A 26,169-nucleotide genomic window follows, 5' to 3' on the forward strand; every position below is an offset into this window, starting at 1 on the left:
TTTAAGTGTTGACTGTTGCGTTGCTAACAAACTTAGAAATGTTTTTGATAGTCTGACTGCTTTCTGCGTTTGCTGCTAAAACCCATCAACCTTATAAAGTAAGTATTTAGTGCTTTTAAATGCAGCAGGTCATTGCATAGGCCCATGGTGTTATTTGCATGGAGCCCTATAGCAACAGTAATCCTCTGTGGTCTCGGGCATCCTCCCCCTCTTGACGCGCTCAAGGGCAAATGGAGGTGCGCAGCATCCTCTGAGCCTGGACTTTTCCTCTGCTGCTGAACACGGAAGCGCTCCTCATGGAAGAAAGAGGAAATCATCACCGCACTTGGGACTAACACATACCAAGCCTAAATCCATGAGGAAACAGGTTCAAAAGTTTTTGGGATGGTAAAACTATTTTTGCAATATGCACTTTATCACGATGTTGATGGCACTTTGGAGTCTTAAGCAAGCAAAATGAACTCTGAAAAGACGACATGGATTTCGCACGGAGGGTTTGTTTTCTCCTTCTATATCCTGGATACAAAGCTGTAAATCCCAGTATTTCATGTAAGTATGAAACTAATATTCTATATATTTGGAGTTTACTTAAGGTAATCTATTAAAAGTAAACAATAAGTAAAACAACTATAAGTAATTATGTAGTTTGGTTTGTTACATTTACACTCTACTTTTTTAAGAACAACTTGTCAACTTGCTGATGTATATAAGCTATATGTTACATAAAGACTGTTAGCCAAGGACAGCCATCATGTAAAATCCATATTCTCTCAAAATATATGTGGCCTAACTACAAACAAATGAGATTGCCATTACATCTAGTTTTGGTGCTATACCTATGTAACGCCTGTTTAAGCTCCCAATGCAATTACAGTGAAAGGTTTTGCAACAGAAGTAGGCCATGAATTTAGTGTTCCTTTCCATACTGCCTTTTGTCAGCCAAGACGCTGCATGCAAGTATCATGGTAATGATAACAACTATGAGAACAACAGGTCACAGTGTAAACTTTATATATGGCCCTTGACTGATATTGTTTGTGCAGACTGAACCATATGACATTAAACAGGACTGAGGCAGTAGTCATCATCTGTCAATGTCATCATCAAAGGGAGTTAATGTGCAGAAGCCAGTCATACGTTTATTAGTATAACAAGACTGTATGTGACCACAGCTTTAACACATAATGTACCTTTAACGTAGGAGAAGTCATCCACACAGACAGACTTGGTGCCATCACCCCAAGACAACTAATTATAACGTAATTACTTCAACTTACTGACTCTGCCCTTAACACTCACTTTAAAAAGTTCACATTACATTACTTAGATACCTTGAATTCAGAATAATATTTGTGTTGTTTGTGAACAACCTCTAGAATACTTGCACTGTCATCATACCCTGAAATAACCCTCTTAAGGATTTGACCCCATAAGTCCAGTGAAGGACACAACTTTAATCAACCAAGACAAGTAAAAGTGCATGGGTAGGACAAAGAAATTCTGCATGCATAGGCAAAGCTGTTTTAGGCTCGCACAGGTATATTTAAGACAAATTGGTGAGATGAGCCTGTCTCTATGTCTCATAAAGCATAACATGCACTTTCAATCTGAATTAAATCATATGTTTTTATAATTGTAGCAGAAGTTTGGTCCTGATACTATGTGTATCACAACCAAACTTGTTGCATGCAAACATGTTGTTTGCATGCATGTCAAAACCGCCATGGGTCGTGTTAACTTTAAATCTAATAATCATTATTTTTACTGGTGAGAGTCATCTCATCTGACTATGGAATTACATTTCATTTCACTAAAACACTGTCTCTATTTAATACTTTTCACTGTGTATATACATATATCACAATGTGCATTTGAATGAGATGTACACACAGTAGTTGGAGATATTTGTTTTGTGTGTTAGAGAAAGGGGAAAATCATTAACTCTATGAGATAGCTCAGCTCTGATTGACCTGGGACGTAATTACGCTTAGAGCATCGGACACTGCATAGTCTTGATGTAAAGTGCATGAGCTCATCCAATAACCCATAAATAACCCCAATGTAAACATTAGCACAATAATGGTGCAGCACATATGTAATAAACAGTAACAGTTGTAATGTTGAAATCTCTTCTTTCTCCTCTCAGCTGTGAGCTAATTCTAGCACAGGGGAATCAGGATGAAAAGATGGCCATTCTGTTACCAACGGGTCATGATGCCTTGCGGCGGTTCACTCGTGAATCCTTGGCTGCCATGGAGCAGCGGATCTCGCAGGAGCAGGCTAGGAAGGCCAAGCTCTGTGTGGAGGCCCAAAAAAACACAGAGCCTCCCAAACCCAGGGCCGACCTGGAAGTGGGCAAACAGCTGCCCCGCATCTATGGGGACATACCCCCAGAGCTCATCGGAGTGCCGCTGGAGGATATTGACCCATACTACAAGAACCAGAGGGTAAGAACAAAAATATCTAAAAGTTCAGGATAAAAACTATACTGTCACTTTTTCTCTGATTTTCCTGTCATAAACATAAGGTGTCTTATGTGTCTTACATAAGACACTTTATGTTTATTTAACCTTGATTAATAATGAACATCATGGTTACTACAGAGGTAAAGGTGGCTGGTGGGATGTGATAAATACCCTGCCTATTGATGAAGAGGTGATGAAGGGAAAATGTGATTGCCCTAGAGCAAGGATTAGAGAAAAGTGAAAATGAGAACAGGACAGTGACCATGTTCAGTTACTGTAGGTGCAGCTACAATTGCTTTAATAAAGCTAATGTTGGCAAAAAGTACAATAATTGAATTGGCTATGGTTTACATAAACACTACTGTGTTCATCGTAGATCCAAAACCACCTTCAAATGTGCAGCACATCCTACACCTCCAGCTGTGCAGATCAGTAAAGATATGACACCCGCTGCGACCTGCAGAGGAGCTGTGACTGTCCTAGTTCAGCCTCACGCAGCCGTCATAAGGCCCATGTACAGGCTCTGAGCTGATCTGCTCTGAACACAAGAGGATTTGGTTCAAGTTTTTGTTTGCGTGGTCAGCAGAAAGCTACTGTTCTTTCATGAGTCGTATGTGGATGAATGGATGTAGCAGTCATTCTCAGGGACTCTTTGTTTTGGTCTGTGATGCTCAGCTAGATGGAGGATTATCCAGAGGAAAAATATTTAGATAAATCTGTTGGAAAGGTTCAGATGAAATTTAACACAGAGCTGTGGGATAGCATTTGTCTATTAGTGAGGCATGTTTATGTTGCCATTTGAAACTAACTATTTATTCTTTTTGTCTTTTCCAGACTTTTATAGTACTTAACAAAGGAAAGGCCATCTTCAGATTTAGTGCCACATCTGCTATTTATTTATTAAGCCCATTTCACTGCTTGAGGTCCATTGCTATCAAAGTGTTAGTCCATTCATATCCTTTTGATCCAGCTGTCTCTTCAGACACACATACATACATACAGTCAAATGAGCCACAAGCCATTTAATAAAGCAGTTTTTCAATGGGATTTTACTATAGTTCAATATTTGAAACTGCTTTGTAATGGTGCGCTCTGGAATCGCAAACCAAATCCCTGCATATCCCATTTTTAATCTCTGAAATGAAATAAGAGCAAGGAGATTTTGCATCATGTGATGGCAGCCTGTTAGTTCCCAGATGATTTATACTCCTCTGCGGGATTGTCTCCTCTTTTTGCAGAAACTTATAAGTTGTAGGACTTTTTGTAGTATGAACTATTTTCTTTTCTAAATGTATAGATTTATAGTTATGTTTGACCTATCTGAATATATTTCATATTTCTTATTTTATTTATTTGTAAAGGGACAGCACATATTAATGAACATTTAAAAATATAAATATGCCAAGATTATAGCCAACATAGCTAATTTCCATCTTCAGTCCCTTGGCAGATTGATGTTATCTACAGAACAGGGAAAAAGCATAAAGCTGAATCTTTGTTTGGTTATAATTGTTCTGTTATTTTCCTTAACTCTGTCCACATTGTTTAGCCTGTTCATTATGTGCACTATCCTGACCAACTGTTTCTTCATGGCCATGTCTGATCCTCCCACATGGTCCAAGTACCTGGAGTAAGTACTGAACAACACACTCTCAAATGTGAAACTGTGTCAACCCAAATCTAATGTGGAGGTTTGGTGGTTGTTTTGTCAGTGAATACTGAAGCTGGTCCCATGTAAGTAAATGATGCATGTAATATTTATGTGCATCACAAAGACAAAAATAAAACAATACAAAACATTGCATGAAGTTGGGTTCGGTTTTATCATCAGCACATTTCAGACATTAATCTGCTTCTCAAGGAACACCTGGTGTTGAAAAAAACAAAAAAAGATAATTATATACAGTAATACAGCTATTTTTTTGTTATGATCTGATCTATGACTCAAACACTTCTTTATTTATTGCGTTCAGTGTTTGGAGCATGGGCATTCACAAATTCTGTTTGGCATCTTTTCATGCATGGTACTTTTAAAATGACTTCATATTTTGTTATTTTTTGAGTAAGGATGTGTTTATTTTTGCAGGTATACCTTCACCGGCATTTACACATTTGAGTCGGCAATAAAAATATTTGCAAGAGGCTTTTGTTTAGTGCCGTTCACCTTTCTCAGAGACCCTTGGAACTGGCTTGATTTCATTGTGATTGTCATGGCGTGAGTAACTGCAGTTTATTATATTTCATATCACACAAAGCAGCAACTCTGTACATGCATTTATTAATTGTTTATTTTATTTGCAAATCTCAGGTATGTGACAGAATTTATTGACCTTGGAAACGTCTCAGCTTTAAGAACTTTTCGAGTGTTACGAGCCCTAAAAACCATCTCAGTGATTCCTGGTAAGAAACCTTACTTACCTGAATTTAAGTCTTGGCAATATTGATATGATTTATTTAAAGGCGCAAGTAACTTTTCAAGTTATTGGTTTGCTTTGAATAATCCACTCTGTGGCACTGACTCTTGCATTTCCTGGATCCAGGTCTGAAGACGATTGTTGGCGCTCTGATCCAGTCAGTGAGAAAGCTGGCTGATGTGATGATCTTGACTGTGTTCTGCCTGAGTGTCTTTGCTCTGATCGGCCTGCAGCTCTTCATGGGCCTCCTACGGCAGAAGTGCATCCGCAGCCTCCAACATTGTGGAAACTCCTCCCTAAGCTCCAACACGACCTTCATCTGCAACAACAAAACCTGGGCCTCAGCTGAAGACTTTCTCACCAGCGAAGGTTAGGTTCTGATATATTATGAGCAGCTTACCGACAGAAAAATCACTTTTTATTTTGATACCAAGACAAGAAATGTGCACATTTTAGCATATTTATGATGGATTTAAAAATCTCTGTTTAGAGATATTAATTTTGTCAAGACATTTTGTCACTATCACCCACCCATTGTTTCATGTTCTTTGAAATATGATCACAAGTGTTGGCCAGTCAGTCTGGTGATCTTGGTAAAAGGCATTGTTTGTTTTCATTAGGGGTGATATTGACAAAAATTCAAGTATCGGACAAAACTTGGCTGAATTGTAAAATTAAATTATGCCCTTATACACTTGTCTGTATGTTTATAATGCAATTTTGCAAATGCAAAACAATAGATGATGGCTAAACAGACTTTTATTGTCTACTTTCCTAGAAAATTTCTACAAAGTTGAAGGAGCAAAGGATGCCTTAATTTGTGGATACGGAAGTGATGCAGGGTAAGTAAAAGCCCATAGTGCTGTTGACACTTAATCATCTCCACTGTTACGTAACATTTTAAGCATTGCAGTCTCATGGATTTAGATCCCTTGCATGACATGTGTATAATGACCAGAGCCTTTGCACTGGACAATAGAGAGAGGCTTTTATTCTCTATGAGTTGGACTGAGGCTTGATGTAATGTATAGGAGGCACAGCGATGGTGGGATGGTTATGTTGCGTGAGGTGGTGTGCAGAAGACAACATGTGATGTGGATAATCGCTCTGGCTCCAAAGGAACTCAGTACTCAGAACCAGAGTCAGCAGCTATAGACGGGGTTCTTTTCATTTTCTCAAAAGCTCTATGGCTATATTATAAACTGTTGTGTTAATGCTCTTTTCTGCACTGGACTGTTATCTTAAAATGCAAAGGATAATACATATATGATTTTGAAAAATGTTTGACAAAGTGTGTAAGAAATGGAAAACACAAAAAATTGTCAATAATATTCGGTGCAGATTTGTTTCCAATCAAAGGGACAATGTGACACCATCCAAATATTGCTACTCAGCCTACGCAGTTCTAATAATCCTATAAATCCAAATGCTTTTGAAACATGCGCAACAGGATGACGCTGGCTCGACCAGGTCAGTTCAAGGGTTGGTCTGAACTAAATACCCATCTGTGTGAAACTCAAATCCTGCCGCTTCAACAAATGCCTTCCTTTAGGCACTCCTGTATATTAATGTTAGAATCAAACAAAATAGTACATCACTTTTTCCACATGAAAACAACATTGACTAAGCTGCAACTCGGTCACTACTTTATAATCTTTATCTGTAATTTCTCTGCCAAAACATATTAATCCCAGGAAGTGAGGTCTAGTTTAGTTTAGTTATTTATTATTGACTATGAGGGTCAATGTGATTGTCCATTTGAGGACATTTTCCATCTTTTCTCCACACAGTGAACAAAGTAACCTGACCTTGATTGGCTCATTTAGGTGTAATAGAAATTTGGTTTTATATAGTGGATAATACAATATAAAGCAGGACTCTTAATATGCATAGGAAGTGTACACATCTTCTGAGGTTGACTGTCAAGATCAACTAAATATTAAGCAGGTCAGGACAGAGGACACAAAACATAGAGGAAGCCTAATCTTTTGAGTGTATTCCAAGTAATCCCTGAGTAGATTTTCAAATTAAAGCTTTGAATATGTTATGACACTAACACAGACACAAACTGTGTAAATGCAAGCCCATATTTTTAGCCTGAATGACTTGTTTTTCTGCTAAAGACACTTTTCAATTTTGCCTATTGTAGCTGAAGCAGATGTCCCTTCTCTTCTTAAAGCCAATGTGCATCAAGGATTATGGCAGATTGTATAGACGGTTTCAACTTTTGCCCTTGACAAGCCTTATGTTGGTATGGAAACCTTCCACACAGGAACAATTCATGTGGGTCACAGATGTTCATCTGCTGATCTACTGCATGAATACATTAAATTATCTGAATCTGAAATGTGAAATATGCTACATAGGGTTTACAACATGTGGTTAAAGGGAAGGTCAAATCAAGTTTATCAAAGTTAAATGCCCCAACAAATGTGAGCTCAAACAATACTTACATTGTAATGCATTATTGGTGAAATGTTTAAGAAAAAAATGCATGGTAGTTTTTGTAATGAACTGTCCTGACCGGCCTTCTCTCCTCTGCCTGCACTGCTCAGCTGCAGGGTGACATGTACAGCTGTTATCACAAGGCAGCTCTCTCACCCAGATGTTTGTGGCCATTATGAAATTATTTTGCACTCACATTGACTCGGCTGCCCTGCATGTTCTCAAGTGCTATAGTCAAAATTTGGCTTAAATGCTGCTACAGTATACGGTAATAAAAACTAACCATTTTGTCCGCATTTTTAGCATTGGCATTTGAGATTCTTTACATAATGTCTGAATTAGATGGGGAGATGTCACCAGTATCCTGTACCTGTGGCATTCTGACCATTCCAACTATTTACGATTAATTTTCACGTCTGACTCACAGTAATCCAGTTTAGAAATGCAATAGATACTGGGGGATGTAAACTTAAGTCCTTAATCTGTATTCAGATTCTGAGCAGTAACTCGTCCAAGTATTCTTTAAAGTTTTTCATCTTCTTTGGGTTTTATAGGAAGTGTCCTGATGGATATGACTGCCTGAAGATTGGAAGAAATCCAAACTATGGCTACACAAGTTTTGATACATTTGGTTGGGCTTTTCTGGCTCTTTTCAGGCTCATGACTCAAGACTACTGGGAAAAGCTCTTCCACCAGGTGCTAAATTTCAAATTTCTTTTTACCTGGACACTGTCTTGACATCCCTAAGTAAAAACTTAAGTATACCTTATAATACTTTATAATATTTGCATCTATCCAAAAGTAAGATACAGTCGTTTTAAATGTTAAGAACTTAGAGAAAGCTGAAATTACATTATCTCTATCCCAGAAACCAGGCATAAATTAAAAAGGAATACATTGTTTATTATATTTGGTGCCATTCACACTATATTGTATTTATTAGTCTCTTTAAAAGTAAAATGACCTTTTACCTTCTATAGACCCTGCGCTCTGCGGGGAAGACTTACATGGTCTTCTTTGTGCTGGTGATCTTCATGGGCTCCTTTTACCTGGTCAATCTGATCCTGGCTGTTGTGGCTATGGCTTATGAGGAGCAGAATCAGGCCACCATTGCAGAGGCGTGGCAGAAGGAGAGGGAGTTTCAGCTGGCCATGGAGCACCTACGCAGAGAACAAAGAGTATGTGCACAATATACTCTATTTCTTCAGTATTACAGCAAAAAAACAAAAACAACACTCTCTGCTAAAGGGATTTGTTTAAAGACAAAGACACAAGGAACATCAGATATTAGTCCAAAAATTCTTCATTCTTAAAAATTTAAAGGGAAATCGGTGCCACAATTGGCATTTGTAACTTTTCTAATGTTGATTATCTCCATGGAGATATTGCTTTACCTGGAATATTGAACAGTATGGCAAATAAAATGACACCAAAAAACATGCAGTCTTATTGTGAGTGGTACCTATCCAAAGACCTGTCCGTAACTTGACCTATTGGCACCACCTGCTCATCTCCATGGAGGTAAATGCATTTAATACCATACTGTGGAACATTCCTGGGAAAGCAATAAAATTTCCACAGAGATGAACAGAGATAGAAAAAATGTAAATAGGCCAGCACCTTTAAAGGTCACAGTGATATTCTCTTTTAATTGTAGTGTAAACCAGTTTATTTTTTTATTTAGTTGTAATGTGATACACATAACTGCAACTGTCCAATTGAAGTTGGCAGCAAAAAGACAGACCCAGGAGGCAGAGGCCATGGTGTCGCCTGAGTTGTCCCCTTACTCTGTGAAGATGGGCGTCATGCGCCGCTGTAGCACACGACGGAGAAGGTCCCATCGCACTTTATCTGAGGAGGTGGGAGAGGACCCTGCAGAAAACAAGTTGGACCCACTTGACGAGCTTATGGTACAAAATCCTCATATTTTTATTTCAGAATCTAATTTTTTGTAATAATCTGAATCTGAATAAAAATGGTTAAAATGGTTTATATATGAGTAGATTTTGACCAGTGAAGAGAAAAAAAAAATCATATTCCTCTAAGAAAAAATATATTTTAATTAAGATACATTTATTCTCAGAACCAAAGCAATTTTAACTTGTTTTATATAATTATTTTTCTATAATCTGTTTTTCTTCCTGCACAGCCTCCCCTGTCCCCGATGCCAGCCCACCCTCTGCTGGCTACACTGTCCTCCCATCCCCTCAGCACCAGACGAGGCAGCCAGGTCAGCATCTTCAGTGCATTCAGAGCTCGCAACAATTCAGAGGCTGAGTATGGAGACGACGAGCACAGTAACCATGGAGACTTCAGAAGCAGAACCAACTCCAGTGCCACCCCATGGAAACGAAGGCCAAGCAGTGTGAGAAGTCATGGGTCCCAGGTCTTTACACCCACTCACACTTTGAATGGGCGACTAAACATCTCCCTTGACCAGAATGGAGCCATGGCAATCGGACTGCAAAGCCCCAAGTCCATATCGGCTTTCAGCATGGGAAGGATCAAGGAAGACTCAGTAAATATATGGTTTATATATGGACAGAAATATAGAAATTGTTTGTGCAGTTAGGGCTGGGAATCACAGAGTGCCCCAGGATTTTATACAGTTTGCAGAACTTGACTGCCCATACTGTTAATGTCACAGTATAATCAATATATTGCATATAAAGACGCAGTTGAGTACAAAATATGTATATGGAAAAGTTATTACGCTATAATTACTAAATACTTCTATTGCATTACATAAGGAAGTTTTCTTATCCATAAACAACAACATGATCTTTATAGTAAAATATTCATAGCAATATATTTATTCAGGAGACTGCATTAACAATACAATGTTGACACATTATGCATCAAGACAAATCAAATTTAGCGACATCCCATTTTTGATCAATAATGTCTTCTTTGTGTCACCGAAGCCCAGATTTATAGAGGAGACTTTAGCCAGAGCAGTCCACCCTTCGCCCTCCATGACAGAGCCCCCCCGAGTGCCCAGGAAGAGAGGGCTCAGCTCCGTCAGCTTCTTTAGTGACGTCATGGATGGTCAGTCAAACAAATAAAAAGCAAAACTACTATAAATTGAACAAGGAACTGAACACATTTTTTGTGTATAGTGAGGTATTAAGCTAATTGCCTTGAGTTTGTTTTATATACTGTAAATGGTTTTTCAGATTTCAACATCTATAACATAATTTCTGAATGCTGTCAAAACATTTGTTTTTCCTGTGATTTTAATAATCATTTTATATAATATAATTTTAATAATCATTTTATATATATATATATATATATATATATATATATATATATATATATATATATATATATATATATATATATATATATATATATATATATATATATATATATATATATATATATATATATATATATATATATATATATATATATATATACATTTGACATACATACATTTGTGTTTGCAGAACTTGAGGAGTCCCATCAGAAGTGCCATCCCCGCTGGTACTTATTTGCTAAGAAGTACCTGATCTGGGAGTGCTGCCCCTGGTGGTTGAAGATAAAACAGTACGTGAAGCTGATGGTGATGGACCCTTTTTTGGATCTGGGCATCACCATCTGTATCGTCCTCAACACCCTGTTCATGGCACTGGAGCATTATCCCATGACCGAGGAGTTCAACACTGTGCTGTCTGTGGGAAACTTGGTAAGCACTTTGTTTACATAGATCAAACAAAATTATTACCCAACTCCAATTTTAAAAAGATTTGTAAACTTCATGTTAACCCAGTTTTTCTACTGGGGAGTAAAATAACCACTGTTAAGGATAGGGTAAAGGTTAGCCTTTATTTTCCCTGTAAGGAAATTTGTCCTCTGCATCTCGCCCATCCTTCAGTGCTACTGGGGCAACCTGTCAGCCAGTGAGGGACCCATCCGCATATCTTGAGCTAGGTTTGGTCAGGACTACTTTTGCTGAAGGATTTTGCCTATTATGCATGTTTTGGGTTGATATTCTATACACGTAAATGTTTTCTTTTCATACGGTTACTTTTGTATCTTAATTAGACAGAAAAAACTATTTGAAACAGACATTTGGTCCATAACATGCTAACTTCTATATATAAAAATGTTCATAGAAAAGATATCATATTAACCAGAGAGACTCACTTCATGGCTAGGAAAATATTAGACAGATGCTCAGAGGTGTGCTCATGCATTTTAGATCAAAACACAAATGATGCTCCGGACTAGCTTCTGATTAGGTTCAAAAGATGAAAATAATGCTGGACTGGTATACTTACTTAATTTGTCTGGGGTGTGTTGTGCATTTAGGTGAGGGCCTCTCCATTGACACTGTTAGTGCATCCTATTTTTACCTTGAGGTCAGACTGGCACGTGTTGATCCATTTCAGAGGTTCCACTTTAAGCTATCTGTGCTTATCCACATTAAAAGGGGAATATTTTAAGCATGGATTCTAGTATTTTTATGTGTTTTCCATCTCTGCCTGCTGGTTTAAAACACCATTTGAAACATCATTAATGTTTTATTTGACAGGGGTTGGCAATATTGACAAAAAAGAATATCTTGTTTTTTAAAAAAATATATTGTCACAATATCGATATTTCACAATACATCAGGAGTGTGCTGAAACGTGCTTGTAAATTGTCTTGGTTGAAGTAACATGAATGGGTCATAAAATTAACCACCAAAGGGCCATCATTTTACACACTTATTTGGAAGATTGCATTTGAGTTTCTGTCTCTTATTAATGTTTAGTCATATATATTCATAGACCAGGGGTGTCAAACACATTTTCACCGAGGGCCACATCAGCAAAATGGCTGCTCTCAAAGGGCCAGATGTAAAATAAATCTAACTCGTTAATTCACTGTTTCTGTATTTATTACTTATTCAAGTTACAAATATTGCACATGCATTTGCCTAGATGTAAAAATATGGCTGTGTAATTGCGTATCTCGTGATAAATTGAGATTTTAAGACCATCATACCTTTTAATTTACCCTGTCGAGGGCCACATAAAATGATGTGGTGGGCCGCATTTGGCCCGCAGGCCTTGACTTTGACACATGTGACATAGACAGTATTCTTGTTATTCTAATTTGGCATATCTCCAAAACAATACCGCAACGCACATTTTAGCTGTATCTTTTACCTGCATGAGTTTGTTTTTGTCATCCCCAGGTGTTCACAACCATCTTTACTGCAGAGATGGTCCTAAAGCTGATTGCACTGGACCCTTACTACTACTTTCAACAGGGCTGGAACATTTTTGATGGGATCATTGTGTGCCTCAGTCTGATGGAGCTGGGCCTGTCTAATGTAGAAGGGCTGTCTGTGCTACGTTCTTTCAGATTGGTAATAACAATAATTACTTTATTTACTTATCATTCAATATTATATTTTTGGGCTCAGGACCTCTGATGAGGTCCTGCTAAATAGTAATATATCACACCTACATTTTTTATTCATCTTCTTAAAACTTGTTCTAGTATTCTTTTTCCTGTTTTATTCAGTTGTATTTTTGGCTAGGCGAAATCATATTAGTGGATCACAGTTTTCAATTTGACAGTTTTTCTTTCTTATTAAAACAAATCCAACACACATTTTCTTGAACGTAAACAACATATACTTTAACACAAGACATTAATCTATTCCAAAGTCTGAACTCTGCTCCAATCCACATGCTTTTACAGACAGAAGACTGAATGGGAACACTTGATTAAAAAAACACTTAGCATATCATTGACGATTAGAAACCACTGGATTTCAATTTGATGCAAATTCCACTAATTGCTCAGCCCTGTTTGTTCTACTGATCATGTTTTACTGTGCAAAATCTAATAAGGAGACCCTCAGTTAAAATTCTGATAAGTCTGTTATCCAACTTAGTGAGAGGAAAAGTGTTTCTAGCAAGTCAACCTGTTTTTTTTCTTGCTAACTGGGTGAGGTCAACTCTGATTCTGTTCAGTTACGTGTCTTCAAGCTGGCGAAGTCCTGGCCCACCCTGAACACTCTCATAAAGATCATTGGGAACTCTGTGGGCGCTTTGGGGAACCTGACCCTCGTACTGGCCATCATCGTCTTCATCTTCGCAGTGGTGGGGATGCAGCTTTTTGGGAAGAACTACCAGGACTGTGTGTGTAAAATCTCCATTGACTGTCAGCTACCCCGCTGGCACATGAAGGACTTCTTCCACTCGTTCCTCATCGTGTTTCGGGTGCTGGTGTGGAGAGGTGGATTGAGACCATGTGGGATTGTATGGAGGTGGCAGGACAGCCCCTCTGCATCCTGGTCTTTATGTTGGTCATGGTCATTGGAAACCTGGTGGTATGTGACACTTTTGATATACTTATACTGTAGTAAGGGGTGAGCGAAAAATTCTAATCACAATTTTCTGGGGGCCAGTCACGATATCAGTTTTTATCACAATTCATGTAAACGTAGTATATTTATGCACTTTCTTGAGCAGGTAACTAAAGTGATCTGCTTCTTCTGTAAGTTCACACTTCATGGGCTGCCAGTGCCTTAACATGAGCTTTACAATTGTTATCAGTAAAAGCTATGTTTACCTCATATCTGGGGACACAGATAGGTTAAGTTTATGAAATTTTAAATCAATAACATATAGTACACACTTGTCAATCACCCAAAGAATTACTGAGGCTGACCACTAGGAGATGTGGATGGGAAAAAGCGTCTTTCTTTGAGAATGGAGCTGCATTAAAGAAAAAGAATGTGAATGGTAGTATGCTGATTTTAACAGAAATCACATGAGATCACAATTACATTTTCCCATATTGCTCAGCCTTACTGTACTGGTAAAAAATCTGTATTTAATCTGTAATTTTAATAGAGAGACAATTATGACTTTATTATAATTATTTATAATTTAATACTTTTTTATTGCTGATGATCTAATTCAAACTTCTTCTTTTGGGAGTTTTCACTTGACTGTGATAAAATCCATTTTATCACTCATTTGGAGCATATATGGCCAAGTCATATGTGCATTATGTACATTATGTACACTACAACCTGACAAATATAGAGCGCTTCCTGGTTCTGTAGTGTTGTTTTATCCACAAGTAGTGAGCTAAGCCTTATGAATGATACGTTATACTATACCGTACTATAAAGGATCATCCAAGGCCACTCTGTAAATCTTACTAAGAAAATCTCCTGACAGACTATAGACAGTATTAATCGTATATTTGTGTCCTGGTGATTTGTTGTCCAGCTGTGTGCTGTAAGCTAGTGGTAATAAGACCAGGAAATGAAATCCCGGAAGGAATTTATATACAACCTTATCTGATTATAAAATCTTATTAGCGCTGTTATTATTTGAATATGCCAGCTAATAATATAATACCCATTGTTCAATACTGGCACAGAACTAATTTGAAATTTTAATGATTTGGTTTTTGGACCCAGCATGCATATGTTTTAGGATGGGTGTGTCTCTCCCTACATAAAATTAAAATTTTGATACATTTGATGTTAAGAAAATATTAATTTCCCACTTGATATCCAATGGACCCACCTTCACTGACTATAGTTATTGCATCATATTTTGGATTTAAACTACTTACCAGTGTAGTTATTCCTGTATTATTGAACATTGGGATCGATTTTAGATTTACAAGTTTTAGTTGATTAAGTTTTGGTTCACTGGATCATTAGCTGCACTGTAGTACTGAGAAGGTCTGTATGGTCATAGTTCAAAAGTCAGAACTGTGGCTTTACACTATGACACCATTCAGCTAATTGTCCTCTTGGAAAAGTGATGTCATGACATCACCTTTTGTAGTAAAACTCTACATGTGAACTGTGTAAAAGCCGTTTAGATAAGGATTATCCATGATGCTTAGGGGCAGTAAGGTCAAAGGGCATTCATCATTAATCATCTGCTCATGTACCCTTCTCTGACTGTGCACTCAGAGCTTTAAGCTTATGTTCCAATCACTGCATGTTTGAACACTTCACTGCAGCACATGAAGCCATATGTGATGATGCACGATATCATCCGGACTAAACAATAATGGATATGTATTTGTTGACAAAATATGTAGAGTCTTATCATGTCGTGCCATTTAATCCTCAAGTCGCTGAGCCATATTAGTTTGTCAATAAGATTTTCTAGATACATTGTAAAGGTTCTGTTTCAGATGATAGGTAAATATGAATATGAATCACATTTCAGCATAGCTAAACATTTTGTTTTTGGTCAGAAAATAGCTATTAGCTAAGGCTATTTACAGTTAAATAAAATGCACTTTGTATGGTCAAAAATATCACAGGCCTCTACAAACATTTTTGAATGTTTAATCTTGAATAACATTGTATGTATTTATAAAGGTCTACTTAATAGACTGCTTGAATACCTCATTTGCTTGCTGAACTTTGATATGAGACCTTTTAATAAAAGATCTCTTGATTAGGTCTAAAAACTGGTCATACTCAAACTGAAATAGAACAAATTTTTTTTGGGTTATTTTGCTTCCCATAAATTGGATACATTGGTGCTACAAATTAATAATGTGGTGATAAACACTTGTACCTGTTTTCAGTGTTTTAAATGGATCTATGTAGGTAGTAGTTTTGTTTGTTTTATGTTTGTACTGTTCTGTGAAAACAGGGCACTCATGAAAAAGAAACTCTCATTGGGCCCTCCCTGTAAATGAAATGAAAAATGAAAATATTTTATTTTTTGTTAACAGGTTCTGAATCTTTTCTTGGCCTTGCTGCTCAGCTCGTTCAGCTCTGATAACCTCTCGGCCCCAGATGAAGATGGAGACTTGAACAACATCCAACTGGCCATCGCCCGCATCCACAGCGGGGTCACCTGGCTCTTCAGGAGTTTGCTGAACCTGTGTAACCGTGGATTAAAAGGCACTAAACCCAAGGAAACCTGCCCAGGGAACAAAAGTGGTTGGGAATCACTTGGATTGTAATGGGGGAGTTGTCAGTCGGTTTGGAGAAAAGTATATAATTACAGAGGAGGACAGTTACATGACCAACCCAAACTTGACCATTGTGGTCCCGATCGCTCCTGGAGAGTCTGACGGGGAGCTGGAGGAAGAGGAACTCACTGACTCCTCAGAGGATGAAGAAAACAAACTGGTCAGTGCTATGCTTTACTTTGTTGGTCTTTATGGGTTATCAATCAAGCACCTATTATTATTAGGCCCGAGCCTGGGACTCCGTCCCGGCGAAGGACTCATTAAAACCGCGTCCGAAACCCGGAAAATGGCAAAAATCAAGTAGTAAACACGCCCCGACATGGCAGTGAGTGGTGTCAAAAATTAGAACTAGACAAGCTCTATTTGTCACAAAAGACCACGAGAAAAAATAATGAAAGACGACTCGGTAGCGCAACCTCAAATTTTGATTTTCATGGGGCCAATGGGAGCCCGACTCGGAAAAAAGTCAACGTAAAAATCCGGAACTCACATCAAAAAATAGTACATGTCGGGACATGACAAAAATGATATTATGGCCCCGCCCTAAAATGTACAGAAAGTCGGCCATATTGGATCAAACCCGGGAATGACAAAAGTGCACACCCTCACATTCAGGACATTTCCTCGCACAGTTTTAATCACAAACACTTCAAATTTGGCCCAAATCCCACTAAACCCATAGTGTGATTAAAGATTATCAATTACATTTTGTTTATGACTTTGGGTGTGGTCAGGGTGAATTTTCAACAAAATCGCAATTTTTGGAAAATTTCAATAAAATATTTCTCTTTCACACATTTTTTGTTGGGAAAACGCTCATACAGCGTTTATGCACATTTGTGAGCTGAACGCAATGATATGCAAATCAAGGCACTCTCTCACAAAATGGCTCTCTAGCGCCCTCTTCAAATTTCATTTTCATAAATTCATAGAAGACAATCGATTTGTCGTGGACGTGTGAAAAAGTTCACAGGGGCCTTATTTGTGATGGGGCACAATGTGAGAAAGTCACATGACTGTAGATGTTATGGTTTAGGAGAAAAATAATGGGTGGAAAAAAAATTTCCATTATTATTATTATTATACGTGCCGGATTGAACTCATTTTTGACCCCCTGAACATTAACGAAAACTCAATTTTATTGGATCCAAAATTCAAGATTGGCAAAAAATTTTGTTTTTTGAAATTCCTACTGAAAAATATTGAAAAATGACTCGGTAGCGCCCCCTAACAACCCCAATTCATTTGATTTTACAAAGTTTCTCATAGACAATTGAAATTTGGCACATATATCCTTCTTCTCATGTTGATCAAAAAAGCCAATGAGAACATACCTCTATTTGCAACTATGTTACCATGGCAACATAAGAAATATGTCATTGAAATGAATGGGGTTCAGAGTACTGGACTTTGTTGTAGACTAAATAGATGCTCTACACTCATCAAACTATGGCCTAAAATTCAAGATTGGCAAAAAATGTTGTATTTTCATGTGCAAAAAAATTTACGTATCAAAATGACTCAGTAGCGCCACCTCAAAAATCAAAATACATTACGGCAATGAGAGACCTTTCTCATCGTAGACAAATGAAATTTGGTACAAACACAGAACATGTCAAGACAAGTAAAAAATTATATTATGACCCCACCCTAAACCCTACAGGAAGTCGGCCATTGTGGGCGGAACCCCATTTTTTCAAAATTTTACCTCTCACATTTGGATTTTTTGCGCCTTGGATTTTCATTCAAGAAACTTGCAAATTGGTCAAAATGAACTAGACCCATGTGGGATTATAGGGAACTCTTTTGGAATTTTCTACATCATAAAATGTGGGTGTGGCCAGCAATCAAATAAAAAAACAATATTTTGAAGTGTTAAAGTGTGCATAACTCACACATGCAGTGTCCTGTTTCCCGGCATTAATATTCATTTTGTTTAAAATCTTGATCTGTACGACATGATATACAATTTACATATATCGGAATTTTTTTTGTTCCACAGCGTCCCCTTGAACTTTTGAATTGGACCAAAAAAATTACTTTGACATAAACATTCGAAATTCGGCATGGACAATTGGCTTGGCAAACTGAACAAAAAAGCCAATGAGAACATACCTCTAATTTTAAAGGTGTTGCCATGGCAACGTCTGACATTTCTCGTTGAAATACATGGGTTTTGGTTAACTGGGATGAAAAATAATTACTTTGTCATAGACCATTGGAATTTGGTACACATATTTCTCTCATCATACTGAACAAAAAAGCCAATGAAGACATACCTCTATTTCCAACCGTTCAGGCGTGACAATGTCATAAATGGTCTCATTGGAATGAATGGAGTAGTATTACTGAGACGCTGATTTTGGGGGGAGGAGCGATGTAAGCGGGAACGAAACGCAGGATGTTCACTGTAGCATGTACTCCGCGGTCGCAAGGGGTGGCGAGGGCCTTTATCACTGCTTGCAGTTTTAATTATCATTATTATTGTTATTATTAGTAGAAGTAGTATTAGAAGTATTAGTAGTAGTAGTAGTAGTATAAGGAGTAGCATTCTAATTATTATTAGTATTAGTTTTGTCATTGTAAATGAGAACCTGGTTGAATAAAGAAAAAAATCCTGCAAAGCCCATTAAAAGGCCTTTATTTTGCCCTTTCTTGTCAAAGGCAAAAGCAATGTTGAGATGTAATTCTATTTATATATAAATAATTCTTCGTGTTGTTATATTTGTTTGTAAAATATTTGTCATGAGTTTAATATGTCCATACATTAGATATAATATAATAATATAATAATATATAATATTATTTTTCCAAAGATATCTTAAGTCTGACGGGGTGTAGAATCAGCTATATTGTAACTGCACTTTTAGTAGAGGTGTGAGTGGATTTCCTCTGACCATATACATCAGAAGATGTAATCTCTGAAGTTGACAACAAGTACAATAAGTATTAACAAAATATATCTTTAATACAGTTTCTTTACTCTCTCTAATCAAACTATGGGAAAGTACTGTACTGTACAGCAGTTAATAATTCCTTGCTCTGACCTGACTGTGTCCTGAATGTGAAAGAGCATATCGGGGTTTGTTGGTGCGGGTAGCTCAGTCTTTGGCTGCTCACAGCTGTCGTCCAGATGTGGAGCGAGGCCCGGTGCGCAGATTATAGAGGCATAATGTCAGGAGAGCAGTCTGGTACACACTGGTCATTTAGCCTGGTACACCCACACAGTATTAGAAATATGGAAACAAATCTGTGTGGGGTTCAGTTTAATTCAACTAAAACAATATTAGTTTTAATTGACAAAGGTATAGATAATGTATGCATGAATAAGGACAAAACCTTATGACATGATAATCTCATTTTATTTTTATGAACGCTCTTGGATATTGGATTAAACAACAGAACATACTACTTTATAGGATTGAGGCTGCCACCCTGTCCTTTGAACTTGACTAAATATGTTGCGATTGCCTGATACAAAATCTCATCAGAGTTATATTAAAGATTGTTGGAATGTTTTTTTTTTTCACTGTTCATGGACCAGACTCTGTGTGGGGCGAAATTGTGATAAAAATATATATTTGAAATGCAATATTAATGTTTTTCAGGAAAAGATCAGCCTTTCTGAAGGAAGCACAGTGGATCTGAGAAAACCTGGAGAAGAGCAAGACAACCTGTCAGAGCTCGGAGAGGACAGCATGGACCCAGAGGAGTGTTTTCCTGAAGGTTTGTGAACTGTGACCTGCAGCTGTGTTTCTCAAACTGTGGTACTGTCTCTGGTGGTATGTGAAACCCTCTGCAGTTTGAGTATTTGTTTCAAAGAGACAAATCTATTCCTGTTTTTGGTCTTTCGGTCGGTTATTTAGTTTAGTTTAGTCTTGTCTAAGTTTTTAACCCTGTTTAACCCTAGTCTGGATTTAGATCTGGTGGTACTTTGAAACCCATACATTATCTTGGTACTTTGTGTGAAAAGTTTGAAAACTATCGATCTACACTGTAAAATATTAGTCCTGTAGTGCTGTTGTAGGCTAACTTTAATCGACCTTGTAAAACTGTGGTGTTGCAAGTGTAATGATGAGTATGTTTTTGCAGTGTGTGTCCACCACTGTAAGTGCTGCCGTATCAACATAACTCAAGGCCTGGGTCAGATGTGGTGGCGACTGAGGAAAACCTGTTACCAGATTGTGGAGCACAGCTGGTTTGAGACATTTATCATCTTCATGATTCTTCTTAGCAGCGGGGCCTTGGTGAGATTTAGATTTGTAGACATTTTGGTGCTGCTACTGTGAGTTTAGCATGAGTGTTTGCTCCCACAGGCATTTGAAGACATCTACATTGAGCAGAGAAAGGTCATAAAAGTGGTGCTGGAATACGCAGACAAGGTGTTCTCTTACATCTTTGTGCTGGAGATGTTCCTCAAGTGGATCGCTTACGGCTTCAAAAAATACTTCACCAACTACTGGTGCTGGCTGGACTTTCTCATTGTGGATGTAAGTTTTCTATCGATACCTTGATATGTTCTGGCCATCAACAGGAACACACTTTTGTACTGGGTCTTGAGTTTCTTGTCAAATCCCACTCAGCTGCAAGTGGCTGCTTCAGTTTTTCTTTTTCACAGCTTGATGGCTATGTGTGGTACAGTATGTTGTTATGTTGTGCTGGGTGTGTGTGTGTTTGCTGCATAAACTAAAGCCAGGGGCATACTTGATTCCTGTGATTTCACCTGCCTTTGCACAGATTGCCACTGACCGCTCTATTGTTAGGGTAAGTTATAGTTAGCCGGTCTCAGGTGAGTAGACTCTGGGACTAGAAACATTCGAAAACATCTGCATCACAAATGCTGTGTGTCTCTTCACTTGTAAGTGCTTTCTGATATTAAAAGCCACTCTCTTGTAACAAAAATGTGTTATGTTAATTAGTTAGTTAATATTATTTAACATTTTTCTACATGACCTTGGGTTTTATATCAGAATGTTGAAGTTTATCTACAGAAGATAATGGGAAATAAAAAAAAAAAAAAAACATCTTAACAGGACAGGACTTTGTTGATGCTTTGTTGACTTGGTGACAGGATTATGATTTTCTTTTTAATAAACTATCTTATTCTGACTTTTTGTGTAAGAACAACAACAACAACAACAAAAGATATCTTCTATAGATATATTTATTGGTCAAAAACATTTTTAAATTGACTTTTATAAAGAAAACCAAAATCGTTCTAAAGAATTGTTTAATTCAAATTAATACAAATTGGAAACACATCTGGCAATACACTTCTGATTCTTTATAAAACTCACTCTATTTGATATATATGCATATGTACTGTATGTATATATAGAGTATGTGTTTATGGACTCTGTGTGCATAAGGGCATACTGGTCTGTACTCATCATCACTCCTGACACAACCCTGGTTCATCAATAAATAGCATAACATTTCTTTTCATCAAGGATCATTCAGTAGCAGAAAACCATTTTGTCTCCTTCAATGTAGAATAGAGTGGAAATCTAAATTTACCAAAAAACACAACAACCCACAATTAAAATCAACAAAATTTAAACATCAAATCAAAGTGTAAAAGTATACTGAAAGATTAAAAGAAAAAAAAATCTTTTTTGGGATGGTTTATTTTGCTGATTGTTATTGACTTTGTATATCTGTAATGATTGTTTCAATTACATCTCACTATGTAGTGTCTGTTTTGGGCAGGTATCTCTGATTAGCCTCGTGGCCAATTCTCTGGGATATTCAGACTTTGCTGCCATCAAGTCTCTGAGGACACTTCGGGCTTTGAGACCGCTAAGGGCACTGTCCAGATTTGAGGGAATGAGAGTGAGTCCATAGTAATTACATTACCTTTAACTGGGACTGTGCGATTACTTTGATTTTTTAGTCAACATGGTCTATCAACCAATCCTGTGGGACTAACAGCATGTGGTTTGGAGACTTGAGATTTTGGAGGAATTAATTAAATAAAAGAGTTAAATGGAGAGAAAAAAAATGTAATTCAATTTTTGCTACTTCACACAATCCTATGATTAACTGCTATTCCCAAAATATAGTATATCTTAAACTGTGTGTTTGTATTGTTATGGAAAAGTCACATTCATAATCCAATAACAGACTTATTACTTGCTGCGCTCTGGTTTCAGGTGGTTGTGAATGCTCTCATTGGTGCCATCCCCTCCATCATGAACGTGCTACTGGTGTGTCTCATCTTCTGGCTCATCTTCAGCATCATGGGAGTTAACCTTTTCGCAGGAAAATTTGGCAAATGTGTTAACAGAACAGGCTTCATCCACAGCGTCACTTTGGTCAACAACAAGTCACAGTGCATTTTCATCAACGATACGCAGTTTTACTGGACCACAGTTAAAGTCAATTTCGACAATGTGGGGCTTGGATATCTCTCGCTTCTACAAGTGGTGAGCTCCTTTATGATCTAACTATGCACTAAGTCAAGTTTATTGTGCACCCTCACTTTAATCACAACTGAAACAAATGTTTTTCCACTGATTAATCTTTTCCTATCTCTAATTGTGTCCATTTGCAGCAGCAAACACTAGACTATAGATTAAATGCACTTAAACAGGGCACTTACACTGCACTTGTACTTACTGTTGTGATTTCTGGGGCTATTTTAAGAGCTTCTGAGAAGCTGTTATTTGTTCAGCCATGTAAAGGGTTATAGTGTCTAATGCGTCTATTTATTTTTAAGGCTACATTCAAAGGGTGGATGGAAATTATGTATGCAGCTGTTGACTCCAGAGGAGTAAGTATATTTGATATTGCAAGTTTATTACAGTGATTTTCTGATGAAATGTCTAAAATGTTTTTTAGGTGGAGGAGCAGCCAGTCAGAGAGATCAACCTGTATATGTACTTGTACTTTGTTGTGTTTATAGTTTTTGGCTCTTTCTTCACCCTCAATCTCTTCATTGGTGTCATTATTGACAACTTCAACCAACAGAAACGAAAGATAAGTATAGCCAAACCTGCCTGTGTATTACATGCTGAAAAAACATTACATTTGTTTGGTTTCTTTAAAATAATGGAAAATTATTATGATTATACTTAGGTGGGCAGGATATTTTTATGACTGAAGAACAGAAGAAGTACTATAATGCAATGAAGAAACTGGGATCTAAGAAGCCACAAAAACCAATACCAAGACCTGCGGTAAATTATATCACATGATCAGAAATAGGTCGGATTTCCATTAAGCTACTAACCTACAAAAAAAATATGATTCACTGTATACCAAATTTTGATACCTGAGTGATAACTGAGTGTTCTGCGAAAGCTATATAACAATTACGAGGCAATCCCAGCATGCAAAAATGATATATACATATAAAAAAAAAAAAAAACATTTTTGGCTGGTTTTGCTCAAAGACAAAGCTTAACAATTATCACGGCTTCTAAAAAAGTATTATGTAGGTACTGGTATCATAAATCAGGTATTGTACCCTTGTGCTTCAAAAAGCCCATAAATGGGATGAATATAAACAGATGGATGTGTAAAATTACAAATATTATGTTATATTCCAGAACATTGTCCAGGGCTTCTTCTTTGACCTAGTGTCTAAACAAGCCTTTGACATAATGATCATGATGCTGATTATCGTGAACATGGTGACAATGATGGTGGAGACGGACGAACAGTCACAGCGAACAGAGTCCATCCTCAACAACATCAACTTAGTCTTCATTGTCATCTTTACCTCCGAATGTCTCCTCAAAATCTTTGCCCTCCGATGTTACTTTTTCACAGTTGCATGGAACATCTTTGACTTTGTCGTCATTATTCTCTCTATTGTCGGTAAGTGGAGGTATAATTTAGATGATACAAAGAGACATTAATAGGGTTTTAGTGTTTAATATTAGGAATACAAGAGTAACTTTTGTTTGACTCTCATTTTAGGCATTGTTCTGGCAGACATTATCGAGAAGTACTTTGTCTCCCCAACGTTGTTTCGAGTCATCAGACTGGCCCGGATTGGACGTGTTCTCCGTCTCATACGCGCAGCCAAAGGAATAAGGACTTTACTATTTGCCTTAATGATGTCTATGCCTGCACTCTTCAACATCGGTCTCCTGCTTTTCCTTGTTATGTTCATTTATGCGATTTTCGGAATGGCGAACTTTGCATATGTGAAAAAACAAGATGGGATTGATGACATGTTCAACTTTGAAACTTTTGGGAATAGTATGATCTGCTTGTTCCAGATCAGTACCTCTGCAGGCTGGGACAACCTGCTCAGCCCCATCTTGGCCAGCTTACCTGATGAATGCGATGTGAACTTTGTGAACACTGGCACCAACACCAAGGGGAACTGTGGGAGCCCATCAGTGGGCATTGCTTTCTTTGTCAGCTACATCATCATTTCTTTTCTCATTGTGGTCAACATGTACATAGCCATTATTCTGGAAAACTTCAGTGTTGCGACAGAGGAGAGCACTGAGCCCCTGAGTGAGGATGACTTTGAGATGTTTTATGAGGTTTGGGAAAAATTTGATTCTGAAGCATCACAATTCATCGAGTTTTCAAAGTTATCAAACTTTGCAGACAGTTTGTCGGAACCATTGCGCATCGCTAAGCCCAACAGGATCAAACTGATTGCCATGGACCTCCCCATGGTCAGTGGTGATCGCATTCACTGCCTGGACATCTTGTTTGCCTTCACAAAACGTGTCCTCGGGGAGTCAGGTGAAATGGATGCTCTTAAACAGCAGATGGAGGAGAAATTCATGGCAACAAACCCCTCCAAAATTTCCCATGAACCGATTACTTCAACACTGCGGCGCAAAATGGAGGAGGTCTCTGCTATTGTCATCCAAAGATGTTACAGGAGACATTTGGTGCAGCGGCAGATGAAGCAGGCATCCTACCTCTACAGACAAATCAACTATGAGACTGTAGTGGACCTGGAAAACGCCCCAGAAACACAGGGACTAATCGCCTCCATGATCCACCACTATGGGCCTGTCCCATTAGACGATACAGAAAGAGAGGAGACTACAATGTCCTCTCCACCCTCTTATAACAGTGTAACCAGATCAGACTCTCAAACTGAGTACGAAGGCTATGAGGAAACATTTCTCTAAAATTCAGCTCTGCAAAGGCCATTAAATTTTTTTTTTTTTTTTAACTTTTTTTTAAAATGATACTCAAATGTACCAATGGTCAAACATTTAAACTGGGGACAGAGTACAAAAACAGGTTTGAGAAAATACATTATTGTCACTAGCAAAAATATGCATTTATAAAATGCACATGAAGTGCCCAAAATTTGGTTTAGCTATTAAGAGAGAATTTTTTTTGCTATTTCTCAAATTAGATTTTTCACAATTAGCATTAAGCTAAATTATTTTGCTTGCTAAGCATATTTAAGTAATTCAATTACTTGTGTATTATTTAGCAGCAAATAAAAACAAGCCACCGCAAGACCTTTTTTGTTGACCCTATGAAACAGAGAATAGGTCTTATTACTCAATACAAATTAGTATCAAAAATGACCCTCTGTAAATGTAATTTATTACTGCTATAACTACAATTATGTCAATTATGTGCCTGATTTTTATTGTAGTCCGCACAGTCTGAATCTTTTTTAACCAGTTAGAAAGCAAATGAACACTCAGAGCTCATTTTGTAATTAACTATAAGGATGTTATACATGTAAATTATTTATATTTTTTGTAACATAATTTATAGACAATATAACACTAACTTGTCTGGAGAAATTGCCATACACAGTTGGTTTTTGAAACAACAAACTGCATTTAAAACCTGATCTGTAACACAGTTAGGTCTAGCAATATTAAATAGCAATAAAATGTTTCCATATTTGTTTTTGTGATTTACTACTGAATTATAAG

General features: G+C 37.4%; 1 pseudogene; it reads left to right on the top strand.

The window, feature by feature from the left end:
- Window positions 1–422: 422 nt before the first annotated feature.
- On the top strand, window positions 423–25,399 carry LOC117384707 (sodium channel protein type 4 subunit alpha-like; annotated as a pseudogene).
- Window positions 25,400–26,169: the final 770 nt, after the last annotated feature.

Source organism: Periophthalmus magnuspinnatus, chromosome 17 (assembly GCF_009829125.3).
Source record: "Periophthalmus magnuspinnatus isolate fPerMag1 chromosome 17, fPerMag1.2.pri, whole genome shotgun sequence".
Taxonomy (NCBI): Eukaryota; Metazoa; Chordata; class Actinopteri; order Gobiiformes; family Gobiidae; genus Periophthalmus; species Periophthalmus magnuspinnatus.